The sequence below is a fragment of the Myotis davidii genome, unplaced genomic scaffold (genome assembly GCF_000327345.1).
Source record: "Myotis davidii unplaced genomic scaffold, ASM32734v1 scaffold800, whole genome shotgun sequence".
NCBI lineage: Eukaryota > Metazoa > Chordata > Mammalia > Chiroptera > Vespertilionidae > Myotis > Myotis davidii.
This window is the reverse complement of record NW_006292343.1, coordinates 844,081-860,745: the sequence shown is the minus strand read 5'-3', so window position 1 is coordinate 860,745 and position 16,665 is coordinate 844,081.

Sequence of the window (16,665 nt, the reverse complement as noted above, 5' to 3'; positions counted from 1 at the left end):
GAAAAATACACTGAAGAACAGCAGGAAAGGAGGTCAGAAACCACAAGGAAAACTCATAATGTATGTGACATCATTAGATGTATGTGACATCAAATAGCCACAGATACCCCAGGCAGAAGGCCCTGTGCAATGAAGTTCATAAAGTTCCTGCCAGGTAAGGACCAACCCAAGTAAAAGTGATTGGCAGGATGAAGCCATGACCCTTCTCCACTCCCTGCCAATATAAAACTGACAGAAAATGACTTATTCATAGCATTTTAAACAAACAAAATCCACCTCCGCCATTACCAGATGGTTCTAGATCTGAGTGACAGAAAATAACTGCATTCACTTGGCTTAATTTCTTACTTTCTTCCCATAGTTCTCAGGTCCTTCCCTTTGGTTTATATAATTTCGTGTCAAGACTTCCTTTTTCTAATGGAATGTTATTCTTCTGGTGTCTATCTAATGGAACCAGAAGCCTTTTTGCAAACTTCTCCAACTTAATAGAGAAGTCACTTTTTAAAGCCACTTAGGACTCTTCATACAGGATCCCGTGCACCTAGAGACCCAGTCTCATGGGCTGGGCTGTGTTCCTGTGGCATCCACATGGGCAGGCAGGGAGAGGAGAGATGCATCCTGCCTTTCATCCACAAGTGTACATGACCACAAGCCCACCTATGTCCAATTCTTCCTTCCAGAGCCAAATTAAAATAAAAAGTCAATCTAAAAATCCCTTTGAAAAATTCTGCCTATCTAACAGTTGAACATGATTAACAAAAAGGAAATGAGAGTATGTAGGTCAAGTTATTTAAAATATTCAATCTATAGCAAACTGGTGACTGGCCATGAGGAAGATGATAATTATTCACCTTTTTTCAACTGATGTGCTGCAAGAATTTTTTTTTAGAATATATTTTATTGATTTTTCACAGAGAGGAAGGGAGAGAGATAGAGAGTCAGAAACATCGATGAGAGAGACACATCGATCAGCTGCCTCTTGCACATCTCCTACTGGGGATGAGCCCGCAACCCAGGTCCATGCCCTTGACCGGAATCAAACCTGGGACCCTTCAGTCCACAGGCCGACGCTCTATCCACTGAGCCAAACCGGTTTCGGCTGCAAGAATTTTTAAAGCATTGAATACATGACTGTTCAGTTAGGGGCACTTTTCCCTTAGATTTTCAAATAAAAAAATGACAGCAGCCAACACAACAATAGCCGCCCAGCATGAACAAATCAAAATTATGCCTATTTTTGTCAGATCAGCAAAAAAAAAGAAAATATATATATATATTTGTGTGCTGCAGAAATTTAGTAATTAGCTTGTGTGTGCCATGAGATGAATATCACTGGTCAACTTTATCAGGCACTCAGAGGAGGAAAAATGTGTAGGCACCTAAGCATTGTAAAAGAGGCCCTATAGAGATAAAAGAAAGATTTAAATAGAGGGTGAGACTCTTTCTATTGCTGATATCCCAAAGCCTTCCAAGGAGCCTAATCCACTTAGCAAACATAGTATGCATGGATGCATGCATGGATGGATGGATGGATGGATGGTTGGGTGGGTGGATGGGTGGATGGAAGTAAGTGGGTAGAAACTTTTGAAAATGAGTGAAAAACAAGGTCTTTCCCAAAGGATGCCTCTAAGATCCTATTTTGGCTTTTTGATGGAACGAGAAGAGAGAGTGATAACTCTATTCACTAAGCCTTTTATATCCTTGACAAGTGACCTAAATCACCTAGTGCTCGTTTTCTTAGTTCAAATTAATGTACAGCCCCGTAATATTCGTAAGCATTGGGTATTTCTGGTGCCCTACACCCACTATTAGGGTGGGGGTCAAGGTGACAGTACATGTTCTGTACACCTGGAATAAATTTACCACAGAGTATGTCCTGAGAAACACAAATGCTGGGTTTGGGATATTTAATTTTCATACCTGGCCTGAAAATGCCTCCAATCGTGAGGCACCTGTGTCTCTTTCTATCTAAACTTTTGGGTGACAATGTCATTTGTTTGGCAAAGCTAAAAAGTACCCCATTTTCCTGAAAAGCAGAGGATTTTCAGCAGCTTCTTTTGCCATCATCATTCCAAATTCTCTATTTTAAAACACTTAAGAAGAATTCCTCCCAATCTTAAAACTCAAATGATGAGATCATAAATAAATCTCGACCTCTCAGTAAATATTAAGGAACCATGACCTTGGAAACTCTACTTCCTTCCTCCTTGCATGATCATGTCCCCAACTGAGAAGAGATCTGTCTTAGTGCATTTTTAAAATATGAATATTTCTTCTTCCCAGCGGTCACGGGTAGCATAAATTGCCATTAGCCATGACAAAGACAGATAACCTGCCACACAGGAGAGAGATGGCAGGAAGACTGAATACACTGTCATTTTCCTATAACTTGAAGATCGCCAGCTGTCTGTAGTGCATCTCAAAATTCCATCCTGCTGGAAAGCTTGTTTTGAATAAAAGTGAACTGAAGTATAATTTTTCTCTTAAAACAGCTTCTAGTCATCATGAGTTCTAAGTATGAGGACAGTGGCCTGGCCCTGAAGCTCAAGCCTGGTACACAGAACCAGGACAGTAACACACCTATCTCCACCGACCCTTCCTCTCTGGCCATGGCCGTTCTTCCCCAGCCTATGGTCTGGGGTGGGAACTTCTGGCCCTCGGGTCCCTTTCTGCAGTTTACAAAAGAAAACACTGGTGGTTTGAAGACATGAGCTGCTGCAAGCTAGACACGCAAGAGCAAATAGGATTCTGCAGCCATGCCCCACCTCCCAGAAGTGTGAAGTCTAGGTGGTGTGGGATACCAAGAAAAATAAACTGTGGTCCTAAACCAGGTCAAGCCCACCTCATCTCCATCAGGCAGATCTGGGACCATTTGGAAGCTAACCACATAACCTGCTTCTCTTTCTACTCCTGGTGGGTGTAGACACAGTTTTGAAAAAAATGATAGCTCACGGTGGAGGCGTGGACTGGCCTGAGGTGGATGGTGGGCCCTCTGGAGAGCTACTGTTGCCATTCTGTGCCCACCAAAGGGAGTTTATGGAGAGTGGTAGCGGTGTCTGGATTACTCAGGCTATCCTTTCCTGGACCGTGTCTTCTCATCCCAAGTCTAGAAATATTCAGAACAGCCAAGTTACATATATTACATGACAGCAGAACGCTGAGCCAATAGGAGACCTGAGTTCTAATGTCATTTCATTTTGCTCTGAAATGCTCAGTGGTGTTCACAACCTCTCTGTTTTAGCAAGCCATCTTTGTAAAGCAAAGTACCACCTTTTCTGCCTTTCCCTTACCTGTATTGTGAGGATCAAAAGAGATCATATGTGGGGAAATGCTTTTAAAGTTATCTCTCCAAGTCAACATTCAGGACTTTGAAATGAGAATAATTAAAAAGAAGATAAAAGCATTAAAAGAAAAAAAGAAGTAGAAAAAAAGAAGAAAGGGGTAAAAAGAAGGAGAGGGAGACAAAATTGTATTAAGACTTTACTTTGACCACACCTTGGATACCTGCTCTATTGTCATTTCCTTTAATTGTTTAATCTGACAAGCCTTATTTTATTAGCCCCATTCTAAACATGAGGTAATTAAGGCACTAACTTGCCAAAAGTCACATAGTAAAGGGAAAAGCCAGGATTTGAATCCTAGGGTTGTTGAGCCCTAAAGCCAGGGTGCTTCAGCATGTCACCCCTAAAATACCAGAGGCTTCAGGTACCTCTACTGAGTTCAAACTCCACCCAGATGTCAGGCCGAAGGTCTGTGCACATGGTCAGATCACAAAGCCCCAGGGAGACCCTCAGAGATCATCTAAGTCTCTTCATCCATTTCACAGATGAGGAATCTGAGCCCGAAAGAGAGAGACTTGATCCAGAACACCCGGCAAGCTGACTGTGGGAGTGGGACTAACACACAAGCTTAGTGTGACTCAATGCTCACCAAAGACATTAGTTTTTTCTTTTGGGACACTTAGCTAAGCCCTGTATTCATGTGCTAGGGCTGCCTTAACAAAATACCACACTGGGTAATTTAAGCAACAGAAATGTATTTTCTCTCAATTTGAGGCTGGAAGTCCAAGATCAAGGTGTTGGCAGGGTTGGATTCTCCTGTGGCCTCTCTTCTTGGCTTGCAGTTGGTTGCCCTCTTGCTAATTCCTCACATGGGTTTCCCTCTGTGCACCCCAGTGTCTCCCTGTGTGTCCAAATTTCCTCTTCTAACGAGATCAGAACACTGGATTAGGGCCCAGCCTAACAGTCTTATGTTATTCAATCATTTCCTTTAAAGGCCCTATTGCCAAATTTGGTTGCATTCTGCAATACCAGGAGTTAGGGCTTCAACACATGAATTGGGCAGGGGGGCTAGGGCGAGAAATGCAAACCAGCCCATAACAGCTGCATTTCCCAGACTCTGTTATCGTTATAAGTGTTCATATGACTGAGTCCTGGCCAATGAAATGGGGGCATTAGTGATGTGTGTCAATTCAAAACCAGGCCCATAAATCATTCGCACAATTCTTCATCCACTGGCTGAACCCAGTGAATAACTTCAAGGCCCAAGAAAAATGCAGAGCCACATGATTGGAGGAGCCTAGGTCCCTGATTGACTGGATGCTCCTCACTCTCCATTTAGAAACTGTCAGTGGACTGAGAGTAACTAAGCCCCTAAGACTTGAGCTATTTGTTACAGTAGTTAGTCTCTCCTGACTAATACACCCTGCTCCTCAACCACTATCTTTTCATTACATATCAATGGCCAGTGAATTTTGCCCATGATAAGAAGGAAATTAACAGAGGGCTACTATCGCCAAGGTCAATAAGCAATCCAGGTGGGCTGTGGAAAAATTAGGGGGGGGAGTATTGCCCCCTGCCTTAGGGTACCAGGCATCTCAGAGAGCACAGCCCCCTAGAACTTCCTTCACAGACTCCTGGGGGGGTCTCCTGGCTCCTCCCCACTACACAGCTAATAATGGGAATGGGAAGTAGGGTACATATGATAATGATCCCTTTTCTTATTTAAACAGGCCATTTTTCTTCCTAATACATGCTTTTTTTTTTGTCAGCTCAAATATTCCCCTTTGATAGAAATCTGAAAATAATTAGCCTTAATAGCTCTGCTGTGAATAATGCCGCACAAGAAGGAGGTAGATGTTAATAGGAGCCTTCCACTCCAAAACGAAGTCACCCTCTCGGCCTCCCTCCCCAAAAAACAAATGGAACAAGAAAAAGATTATAGGTTTAGCGCTACTCAGGAAGAAATGTATATTTGAAATAAATGCATGAAATCCTTTAAAAACAGCACGCGCTGAAAACTTCATATTTAGTTTGATTTGCTTTCCGAATCACACAGACTGCACAGTTGCATACAATCTTTAAACAAGTACAACCCCTGAGAAGTGTGGATAGATTTAAGAGAAATAAAAGCAAGATCAGCCAGCTTGTAATCTTCTTTTCTCTTTTTTCCTTCCCTAAGCTGCGTTAAATTGCCTATTGAGAACAATAACATATTTGTGCTTTTATAGGTGGAATGATTGGTATTATGCAAAGATTTGGCTCAGAGTCTAAAGGCACATTCACACTGATGGGGACTGCATGCTGTTAATAATTTTCAGGGTGCTCTAGGGAACCTGTGATTCCCCAGGACTACAACTTAGCAGGTCAATGCATGCTTTGTGGGAGCTCCTACAGATTCCAAGCCTTGCTCTCAGAACCGTACCAGCCAATAAGAATTTGGGAAGCCCATGCCCCAAAAAGCCTTGGGAATGTTGTGCCCCTTTTGACCTATATCCTTCCTCCAAGCTGGGTAGATGCTATGCCTCATCCAGGATGGACTGCCAGCTTGAAAATGGTACCTAGGGATTCCTATGCAGAGCCTAACCCTGCTCATGTGCCCGCAGCCTGTGATCCAATCAACTCTCTGGAAAAAATGATCCTAGGAGAAATTTAAGGGAAAGACACACACACACACACACACACGAGTGTTTTATACATATGGTTAAAATCTAATTCAGTGGAAAAATGGTTTCATAAGTGATGGTATTTCTACCAATTTGATGAAGAACTGTAAAGTCCATAAAAATAAAAATTTGAGGACTACAAATTGGCACAATAAATATATGAGGTTAAAAAAGAAGAGCATTAAACACAGAAAGTATCTATAGAAAGAAATACAGTTTGCAAAAGATCAGAGAAAAATGAAAAGTCATAGAGTTAGCACAGAGGGAATATAGTTAAAAGAGTTTATTTGTTAATTTTCCTTAATGAGATCATAACATTGCTTTAATAATATATAAAAATAAAATAAAACAGAATGAAATGGTCCCTGGGCCATTTAATCTTTAATTATCATGCAAAGGCCAAGCTCAGATGTAACTTGCAATTCCCCTTTCAGGAAATTCGGGAATTCCTTCCTAGGAAGTTTGTGGAGGGTGGTAATATCTGGTTGTAGGGACAAACACAGTCAGACCATTGCCAGCCTGGCCGTTTCCGCTGAGATACAGGAAAACAAGCTGCACATAAACATTTAAGAAACATGAAGATTGCAAAGCCTTACAAGAATAGCTCACTATGAACTGGAGACCCAGAAGGCAGGAAGAGGCCACACTGTATACCTCATGTCCATCTCCAGGAACAGCTAAGAGATGGTGGCCACCAGCTATAGCTTCTGTTCCCCCTGAGCCAAATCTGCTTTCTGTCATGTCTGTCATGCTTGTGCCTTTGAGAGGTGAGCGAAGCAAGGAGCTTCCTACTCCTTCTCCGGGAAGCTCACCTAGATCTCTGGCTAATGGCTTACCTTTCCGAAGTGCCATCCTGGAGTTGTAATAGAACATTAATGATGGAAGGGACCCAAAGATCTTGCCTAAGTTAATTTTTTATGAAAGATGTCTTTCAAAACAGTTGCTTCTCTTAACTGAGCACCTACTATGTGCCAGGCACTGTGTCAGCTGCCTCGCAGGAACTTGTTTCTTATTGTCACAACAAACCTACATGCAGATGTCCTTGTCCCCATCTCACAGACTGGGGAAATATACAGAAATGAAGTATCTTGCTCAAAGTTACTTTCCTTTAAGTCGTAGAGAGGGATTAGAACCCAAATTTCTGGACAACTTGTCCAGGACTCTCAGAAACACTAGCCTGCCTCTCTGACACACTCGGGGGCTTAGCATGAACTGCTTTTGTGCAGGGGTTATAATTAGTTGTCTGGTCCCGGTTGCTTGCAGGGTAAACAATGTCTGATAAACCCACAATGCTATAAGTATTTATTACACGGCAACCTTGCTGCCAACTGTCTAACCATTTTAATAAAAAGCTATTTTCTAAGGTTTATGTTTTATTGCGTGTATGACTCCCCTATTGGTTAGCATTTTGGAGTTGTAGAAAAGGTTATGAATTTAGAAACTGGCTGCATTCATATCATATTTAAAACTTAATGCTATTTTATTAAAGACATATGGGCCTCCAAAGTACACATATTAAATGTCATGTAAGAAGAGTAGCAGTTTAAATCATGGTCAAATTCATTTTTGACGTGACTCCTGAGGCTTCCCAAGATCTGAACTATTTCTTTGTAAATCTGGCAGTTTAACCACACTCATAAATCACTTTCAAAGCATATTATTTCTTAATTTTACTGCATTAGAGAGCGTTTGGCCTACACAGTGAACTGTTTGTAGCAGTTACACGAACAAAGTTGCACATTTAGTCATGTAATGTGCAAAAGAAGAGGGAGGGGATGCAAAGAAGGAAAGCTTTTCATTCTTCGTCCGCTTTGCTTAGCCTACCCATCTGTACCTGAGCAAACGTGATGCCTAGCTCTCAGATTAGGCCTCTGTAATCTCAAGGGCAGGCATCACAAACTGCTAGTGAGGGTTTTCTGAATGCAAGAAAGAAAAATATAATTTGCAACATAATCTTTTCCAAAACATCCCATGACTGAAAATTAGAATGAGTGTAGACATCCCTTTATTTTAAATCTTATACTGAACTGAAACAGATTTAAAAAAAAAAAAAGTGGCTTCGTGTAGTATAGCCCTTGGTTCTTTTCTAATTATCCAGAGATCTGATATCTCAATCTTGGGTTTTTAAAGCCCTTCTAACGCTGAGATCATGTTCTCTGGACGTGTGTTACAAGCCCCCAGATTTCGCTCTCCGGTTTTCTCCGTGTTACCAAGGAGCAAAAGCGGGCTTACTGCAGCGACAAATTCCAGGATCTAAATATCGGCCTTGATTTTCAGATTCACCAAGGGAGTTGGAAGAGGATTAAGAGAGTTGAGTCCAAGGTCACCCAAACGAAAGGGCTTAAGGGCTTATTTTTGCACCAGGCGGGGCCTGCTGCTCACCGGGGCTGCTGCACCGCTGTTCCTGTTTGCACCAGTGACTGTGGAACCCCTCTGTCCCGACCACACTGGCTTCCCCTGCACCCCCTTTTGCCCTGGCTTCTCCTCCACCATCACCACAAGAACAAAACGGCCTGTGTGGTGCCTGGGGAGACCCAAAACTCAGGGGCCCAGCTTCCCTAAGATGAACCAGGGCTTTCTTTCTCCTCCCATATTCCTTCCTTGTAGGTGTTTTACTCTCATCAGGAGGTAGATGCTTGGTAAAAGCCTCAGAAACACTTCATTTAAGTATAAAACTCAGTTGAACCACCAGAGTATAAAGGCAATACCACCTTCTCTGGACTGAATCAGCTCCTTACACATATTACCTCATTTAATCTTCACAACAAACATGGAGGGAGGCATTATATTCCCTGTATTAACAATGGAGAGATGGGTGGCAGAAGGTAGAAGTTCAGCCTTCATTGCAAACCTGAACATAGTCCTGAGACTCGGAGTAGGGCTGACCCCTAAATGGAAAAGCAGGTCTGACAGCAGCTACTGAACAAAGTAAGAATCATAGGTTTTCCATGGGCTACCGGAGCCACAATAAATTCAGATTTTAAACCTTCCCCAAAGAACAGCTGGAGGCAACTCCTTGAATCACATGAAAAACAAAAGTGAAGGTTGGGTGGTGGGGAGAAATGAATAAAAATGGGCCCAATAAAACATGGGAGAGGTCGCTAAGCCAGATAGCTGCATGACAATGCAAAATGCAACAACAAAAAAAGTGACTCACTTCTACATTTCACTCCTGAGTTGAAGGTGACATGAAGTAGAAGCCCCACTTAAAATTCCCCACCTCAGGAGAGAAAAAACATACATACAGCTTTAGAGCCTAGACAGGAGCATTAGTTCACCATTGAAAGAAATAATGAATTCTAACTCAGGTAAGGTAACTCAAAATCTACTGCCATATGTCAAAATTCACCTGAAAAATAAAATTAGCCTAAAATATCCTTGGTAAAACGCTGAGTGTATCGCTATCATGGACAAGAGCATGGAATGTGGCTAAATCAACAGGAAGCCCCGATTACACAGCACCTGTGCATTACTGACTGTGCCCTCTGTTCATCTAAGACACTCTACTGCCAGGAGCAAGAAAAGCAAATAAAGGAGCTAATTGTACACCCCAGCGTTTAGAGACCCCCAGGGCGGACCTGCTCTATCATGCTTGTGAAACACACCTTGGCCTGGTCAGAGGGACAGTGATGAAGTGTTTGGAGTGGGAGCATGTCCATGGGCCCCAGAAGTAAGCCATGGTGACCACGGGTAGACAAAACAATGGAGAGGCAAAAACCTACTTCCTAGAATGTTGTAACCAGCTCTCCCACCAGATCCAACAGGTACCTGGGAGCTTGGGTATTCCTGGAGTTCTTGGCAGAGAGATAAGCTCGCTGGAGAAACAGGCAGGGAACAGTGGGGATGTGTCATAACTCTTCTCCCTATGAAGCAGCTTCTTTTAACTCCTCAAGGAACCATTCAGGGCAAAGGGCTCCGCTAGAGATAAAGGTAATTTTAAAAATGAGAGGAAGCTCTCCTCTAAGCATCTCCTCTGAGCCTACTCTGTGGAGGAAGGAAGTGCCATTCTTGGAGCTCCTATTAATCCCTGCATATGCCTGCTTGGCACTCACCTGGATGGTGCCCTGAATTGTATGCATTAGCCACATTCAGACAAACAGATCAAATTTTTATTTCGTTCAAACTTCGTGAAGCCTTTTACCTGCATTCAAGTTGGATAACCTAAGTTTATCCTACTGCTTTATCCTACCTACTTCTCTGCTTCTTAGGCTTTTGGGGGGATAATGAAAAGAACAAGTAAATGTCAAATATTAGAGACATCCCTTCCTCACTGAGCTTACATGAGTTTTCTTTTACATCTTCTTAAAGTTCACCCTTCTCTGTTGTTAAGGACTAAAGTACATACCCTCCCCCAAAAAATCTTACATTAAGTTCTAACCCCGAATATTTCAGAATGTGGTTATATCTAAAGACAGGGCCTTTAAAGAGGGGACTGAGCTAAAGTGAGGCCCCTGGATGGGTCTTAATCCAGTGTGGCTAGTGCCCTCATAAGAAAAGGAAATGTGGACACACACAGAGAGTGGGGATGTGAGCACACACAGAGATGCCATGGGGGAGGGGGGCACAGCAAGAAAGTGACCATCTGCAAGCCAAGCGGAGGGGCCTCAGAAGAAACCAATCCTGCCAGCACCTCGCCTTGGATTTCTAGCCTTCGTAACTATGAGAAATTAAATTCTGTTGCTTAAGTCACCCAGAGTGTGGTATTTCATTCTGGCAGCCCTAGCAAACGAGGACACCTGCTATTAGTTGCAGGCAGTTTGGAAATGATAAGAACTCAAGAGCAGAAATTAGGACAATGTCATCTTTATGTTCTCCTTCTCCCTTAGCCACAGAATTGCAAAGAGTATTAACACGTCATCATAGTGAGTGTCAGAACACATCGGTTCCTGATTTGTTTCCTAGCGAGCCATCCATCCCCAGGTTTCCTCTTCCAGGATGCCTACCTGCCCTGAGGTTCAGTCCCTGCCATCTGATGTTCCCACGGGCCCAGAAGGGACTTTTTAAGCCAGGCAGAGCTTTATGAAGCCACAGAATTGAGCAGGACAGAGAGCAAGGCCCTGATCTAACTGAGGAGTGAAGACATTCATGCTCTCCCACCACGCACACCTCCATTGCTGGCCTTTTGTTCCGTTCCTAGACAAGTTGTTTCTGTTTTTCCAACCAACTTCTCCTCATCACTGGCCTTAATCACCAGGCTGAAAGCAAAACTCAGTTTGGGGGGTGGCGGTAAGTGGAGCAACGCATGTTAAGGAGAAGGTGCTGTTCAAACTCACCAATGCACCTGCCAAGAGCAGCTCCCTGCCAAGCCCTGAAGTGCATAGGGAATCCGGGGTAATCTTAGCTGTAAACATGGGGAACTTTACATCAGCACCCCAACTTTACTCTGTGGGAACCCACTTTCTTAAAGAAGCATCTTTGTTTTCCTCTTCTCTTTCTTTTCAGGTTTAGTTTTTAAAAGAAATAATAAAAAAAACCTAAAGTGCAAAAGCAAAAAACCAACACCTATCTTCTAAAGTGGATCAAGGAAAGGTCAAGTTGGAAATATACAGACTACAAATATAATTGGCTATTGAGGCCCCATCTCAATCATTACCAGAGGCCACACAAATGAGGACTTTTTATAACCAAGTTAAGAAGGCTTAAATTTACTCCTTAAAACAAGGGCAACTTGCCTGGCCAGTGTGGCTCAATGGTTGAGCATCAACCTATGAACCTGGAGGTCATGGTTTGATTCCCAGTCAGGGCACATGCCCAGGTTGCAGGTTTGATTCCCAGTAGGGAGCATGCTGGAGGTAGCCGATACATGATTCTCTCCCATCATTAATGTTTCTCTCTCTCTCTCTACCTCTCCCTTCCTCTCTGAAATCAATAAAAATATATTAAAAAATAAACAAACCTGAGACAACTGATATGATAGGGGATAGGGGGATAGGGTACTTTGGGCAAAAACATGTCAAGGTACTTTTTTGAACACCATGTACCCATCACCAGGGGAGTTAACCACTGGGCCTTCGACAGCCATAGGCTTTCACCTTATCCCAACATTGAGCTGCTCGCAGCCACACAGACCCCTCCCAGCAGTCCCAGAAAGAGGGCTCTCAGTCCCAGCCCTTTGGCCTCTGTGGCCACCTGAGCACCACCACATCTGGGTGGTCTGAATTCTGGACAGCGTCCGGCCAGCAACTGCCTCTTCACAGATTTCCCAAACACCTGCTGTGCACAGAGCACTCTGCTCCCTCCCTGAGACACCCAGGGACCAACACAGACCTGCCCTTCCTCTCCTCTCCCTTGAGGCCCTGCCAGGTTTCCTCCTCATCCCCATGTGATGGCAGAATAGAACCCTTCTCAGCCTGGCTCCTCCAATCCTCTGCCTCGCCCATGTATTTCACCAAAATGGGCTTGGGGGAGTGGTCACAGGGCAAGGTCAAATTGAAAAATCACCAAGTTACCTTGGGCTCCCTTCCATGATCTGATCTTCCTGCTCTTTTACTTCTACCTCCCATCACATCTCCATGCCCAGTTGATGCAATGTAAGGGGTAAGGGGAGACACCACGAGCTCTGAGGCCTAGGCAGAGCAAAGGAAGAGTCTGATTCCACGTCGCACTGTGATGTTAGGTGTGTTGTTGTTAAGTTCTCTCAACATCAGTTTCCTCATGTGCAGATTCAAATTCAAGGAGATTTTTAAGCTGCTTGTACAGTATCTAGTGCACAGTGGACATTTAATACATGCTAGTTGTCATTTTTACTCACAGGGCAGAAATGTTTCAATACATGCCGTCGTGTACCCCAAGGCAGCCAGTTGACCCTAAGGCTGGTCTTGTGATTCTAATTAGTTAAGCATCCAGAAAGCTAAAGAAGTTGGTGTTGTGACACCCAACACTGACAATAACTTCACTAAAACCCAAGTTGTGTCCCAGTTAAGAGCTCTGGATCAAGTGCCAGGGGAGACCAGAGGGCAGCATGTGTGGACGGATGGCCTGTGTCTCTCTTGGGCTCCTCTAGTAACACTATTCCATAACTCACAGTGACTTCCAGGAGTTATTTCTTATGCTGAGGTCTGGGGTTGGTTGGGGTAGTTCAGGGTCAGGTTCAGGTCTTCTCGGTGTGAGTCTCATGTTGTTTTCACAATAAAGGGCAGACACAAAAGAGGAGTGAATGAAGACACAGAGTATCTCACAGGGCATTGGCCCAGAACTGGCATGCTATCACTTCCACACACATCCTATTGGCCAAAGAGTCGTAGCCAAAGTCATTGGGATGGAGAAGTGTACTCCTCCCATAGAGGGAAGCCATGGCAAGAGCAGAAAGAGAACGATTTTAGACAAATGGTGAAATCTACTGCACTTCTCCCTATTTTCAAGTTCCAGAGTATCTAGTAAGTATCTAGGGAGACTTATCTAATTCCCCGCAAAGGGCCTCTTCCTTCCATCATCCCCTAGGCATGTGTCTGCCCAAATATCCTTGGACAAAAGTGAGCATGTTGTCGGCCAAAAAGAGGAAAAGTGTAGAGCTGGGCCATTGGGATGCAGTAAAACCCAATGATTCCAACAGAAACACCACAAAATCTCATCAGGCATTTGGCTTAATAGAGAGTGAGACCTACTATGTGCTCATAACCTGACCAGGCCCCAGGGATTTCGGGGAGTGGCTCTGAAAGGCTGCCACCAGCACCAGCTGCCACTGTTTTACTTTTCTTCTCTCTACTGTGGATTTCAATTTTCTGTCCATAGGGCTTTGCCTGGGCATGAGACACACAACTTTTATGCAACAGTCCATCTCTGATTTCAGAGATTTGCTACCCAAGAGCAAGGCAATGAAAAGTGACCAAAATTGCCTCTAAAGAGCAATACTCTGAAAGCATTTACTTGAGATACAGGGAAGCTTGGTGCTAAAATAGAGAAATACAAAACCTGTAAGTGATCCCCCCAAGATGAATACGGCAAACTGTGAAATCAGGAGGAACAATGAAAAACAAACGAACTGCAAATCTTTGGCTCCTGGAGTTGTTTCTAAACATACCGCCCAGGCATCTTCCAAAAAAGAAATTAATTTAAAATGTTCCTCCCTTCAAAATTTACTATAAAAAATTGAAAATAGACTCTGAATATGTCTCTAGACAAAAAACATTTGTGCAGAAAGATAAAAGAACTATAAAACACTAACATTTTCAGGTAGTCTGAGATTTCCAGAAAATAAGGAACATTGGTTTTCTTCTGAACACTTAGCATAATAGAGAGCTTTCGACATAGATGGACTTATTGTCTATTCCGCTGTATATATGTGGTTTATTTAGTTATGAGAATATTTATTTACAGGCAGACTGGGCTTTATGGAAAATATCTATTCTTGAAAATATTAAGTATAGAGCAAATGCTAGTAATTGCAATCAATCTAGAGGTGTTTTCTGATAACCTTTTACATGTTTGCAATTGGGCTAGATAAGGCGAACAGAAGATAGGAGAGACATATACACTGTAGTTTAGAAAAAGGGAGCATTTAGTAAAGAACTAGGCTAGGCATTTAAAAACAGCTAACTGAACCAAACAAGCCACTAGCCCAGTGATGGCGAACCTTTTGAGCTCAGCATGTCAGCATTTTGAAAAACCCTAACTTAACTCTGGTGCCGTGTCACATATAGAAATTTTTTGATATTTGCAACCATAGTAAAACACTTATCTTTTTGATATTTATTTTATATATTTAAATGCCACTTAAGAAAGAAAAATCAACCAAAAAGATGAGTTCGCGTGTCACCTCTGACACGCGTGTCACAGGTTTGCCATCACTGCACTAGGCTGTGCTCCTTTATGATAAGACAAAAACAAAACAAAACACACACACAAAACAAACACACAAAAACCAATAATAGCACAGAGAGGGGAAATCTCGTTTTAATTGTACACAGACTGTGGAGCGCCCCAACATGTTTTCTCAGAAAAGCTACTTTTCTTTCCTAAAAGCCCTATGAGGACCAAGTGGACTCTGAGAGAAGGACTCAGAGAACGTGAGCAGTGCCAGCCTCCCCGACCCCCACCCCGGGGACCTCACCCAGCCTCCCCAGAAACGCCACCCAATGAAGAAGCTGAGGCCCAGTGATCATGGCAGCTAGAGGTTTTGCCGTCATAACAAATACCAGGTAAATCCTTTGGAAAAACAGCTATGTAGTCCAGATTCTGTCTTTTCTGCCAACACACAGATTGGGATGGTTAATGTTCCTCAAGGCAGAGGCCCTCTTTCCAGAGGGCCACAGTCAAGCAACAACAAACACGGGACCACCTTTCATGATGGATCTTCCAGCATGTTCTGTCCATGGTTTATTCTTGGGAGGGGAATTGGCCAAGTCTCTACTATAGACCAGGCACCGCAAACATGAGAGTGGAAAAGAGAAGCCCCGGCCCTCACAGAGCCGACAGTAGGTAAGTCCTCAGGCCGAAATAGCGCTCAACTTTCAGTTTAAGGAAGAGAGTAGAAAAGATTTATGGAAGGCACAGGTATTCAGAAGTTTATTCCTTTAATTAAACACTCTTCCTCCCTCACCCATTCCTCTCACTTATAAACACACACACTATACACCCCAAATACCCAAAGATACACAGACACGTATGCAAACTATAAAACACTACACAAATACACAAACTACAGGTGCTAAGAAACCCACGCATGCCTGCATAAAGACATGCTGACATATTTTCAAGGACCGAGCTGCACTCATGAACACACCTGTTTCCCTATCTTACCTATAAGAGAATGGCCATGATTATCAGCAAAAATACACATGTTAGAACACTTTCTAAGGTGGGCTGTGATTCTCAGTCCAGCTGCCCCTGTAGTTACCCCCCCCCATTGCTCCCATAAGTTCCTGTAGGTTAAATAGTTGGTAGCCAACTTCATGCATGTGCCTGTAAACAAGAGGGCTCAGCTTTAAATAATTATGTCAGAGAAATGACAACTGTGCTCTTTGCCAGAACAGGGATGAATAATTACAAAGCCAGGACATAATTAAGCAATTCTGACTGTCGGATCCTTGAACCGTCTCTCTGATGTGCAGGGCGGGAGTGTCCACCATGCACGCCCTCCTGGACAGGCCCCTGCACCACTTTGATCTGTGTTTCTCGTGTGGCGAGGGGGTCACGGACCGGTCATTACAGAAGCCGCTCTTTGCAGGGCCTCAGCCTTCTCTGTGCCCAGCTTGGTGCTCTCTGCACGGACAATGGCACGATTCAATGGCCAGTATTGGACAAAGATACATATTTTCTTTATAATTCTGGGAAATGAACAAAGCCTAGCTGTTGTAGTCCATTAACTGACAACACACACACACACACACACACACAGGCACTTGAGTGTCTAGAAGAGCCCATTGTAGCATTAGCTATCACTCCGTAATGAATGATAGCAGCCTTCTATAGAACAATCAGAGCTCAGACAGAAGGTGGCTTTTAAGCAACAAAAGCCAAAGGCAGGGATGAAGAACTATGTCAGCTGGGAGAGAGCAAGAGAGAGCTCGCACTCAAGTGCCAGGGCCTGCCAGGTACCAAATCAAACCTCGGGGACCTCGGGGCTTATTAGATCCTGGATGATTCTGCATTTGCATTAGCCAAGAACCCACACTGCCTGTTCCCTACCTCCATGGCACGGGCTGTGATGGGAGAGGCATTTTCCATCCTCCCAAATACGTTATGTCAGGAATAAAATGAAAACAGCTCCCCAAATCGGCCCC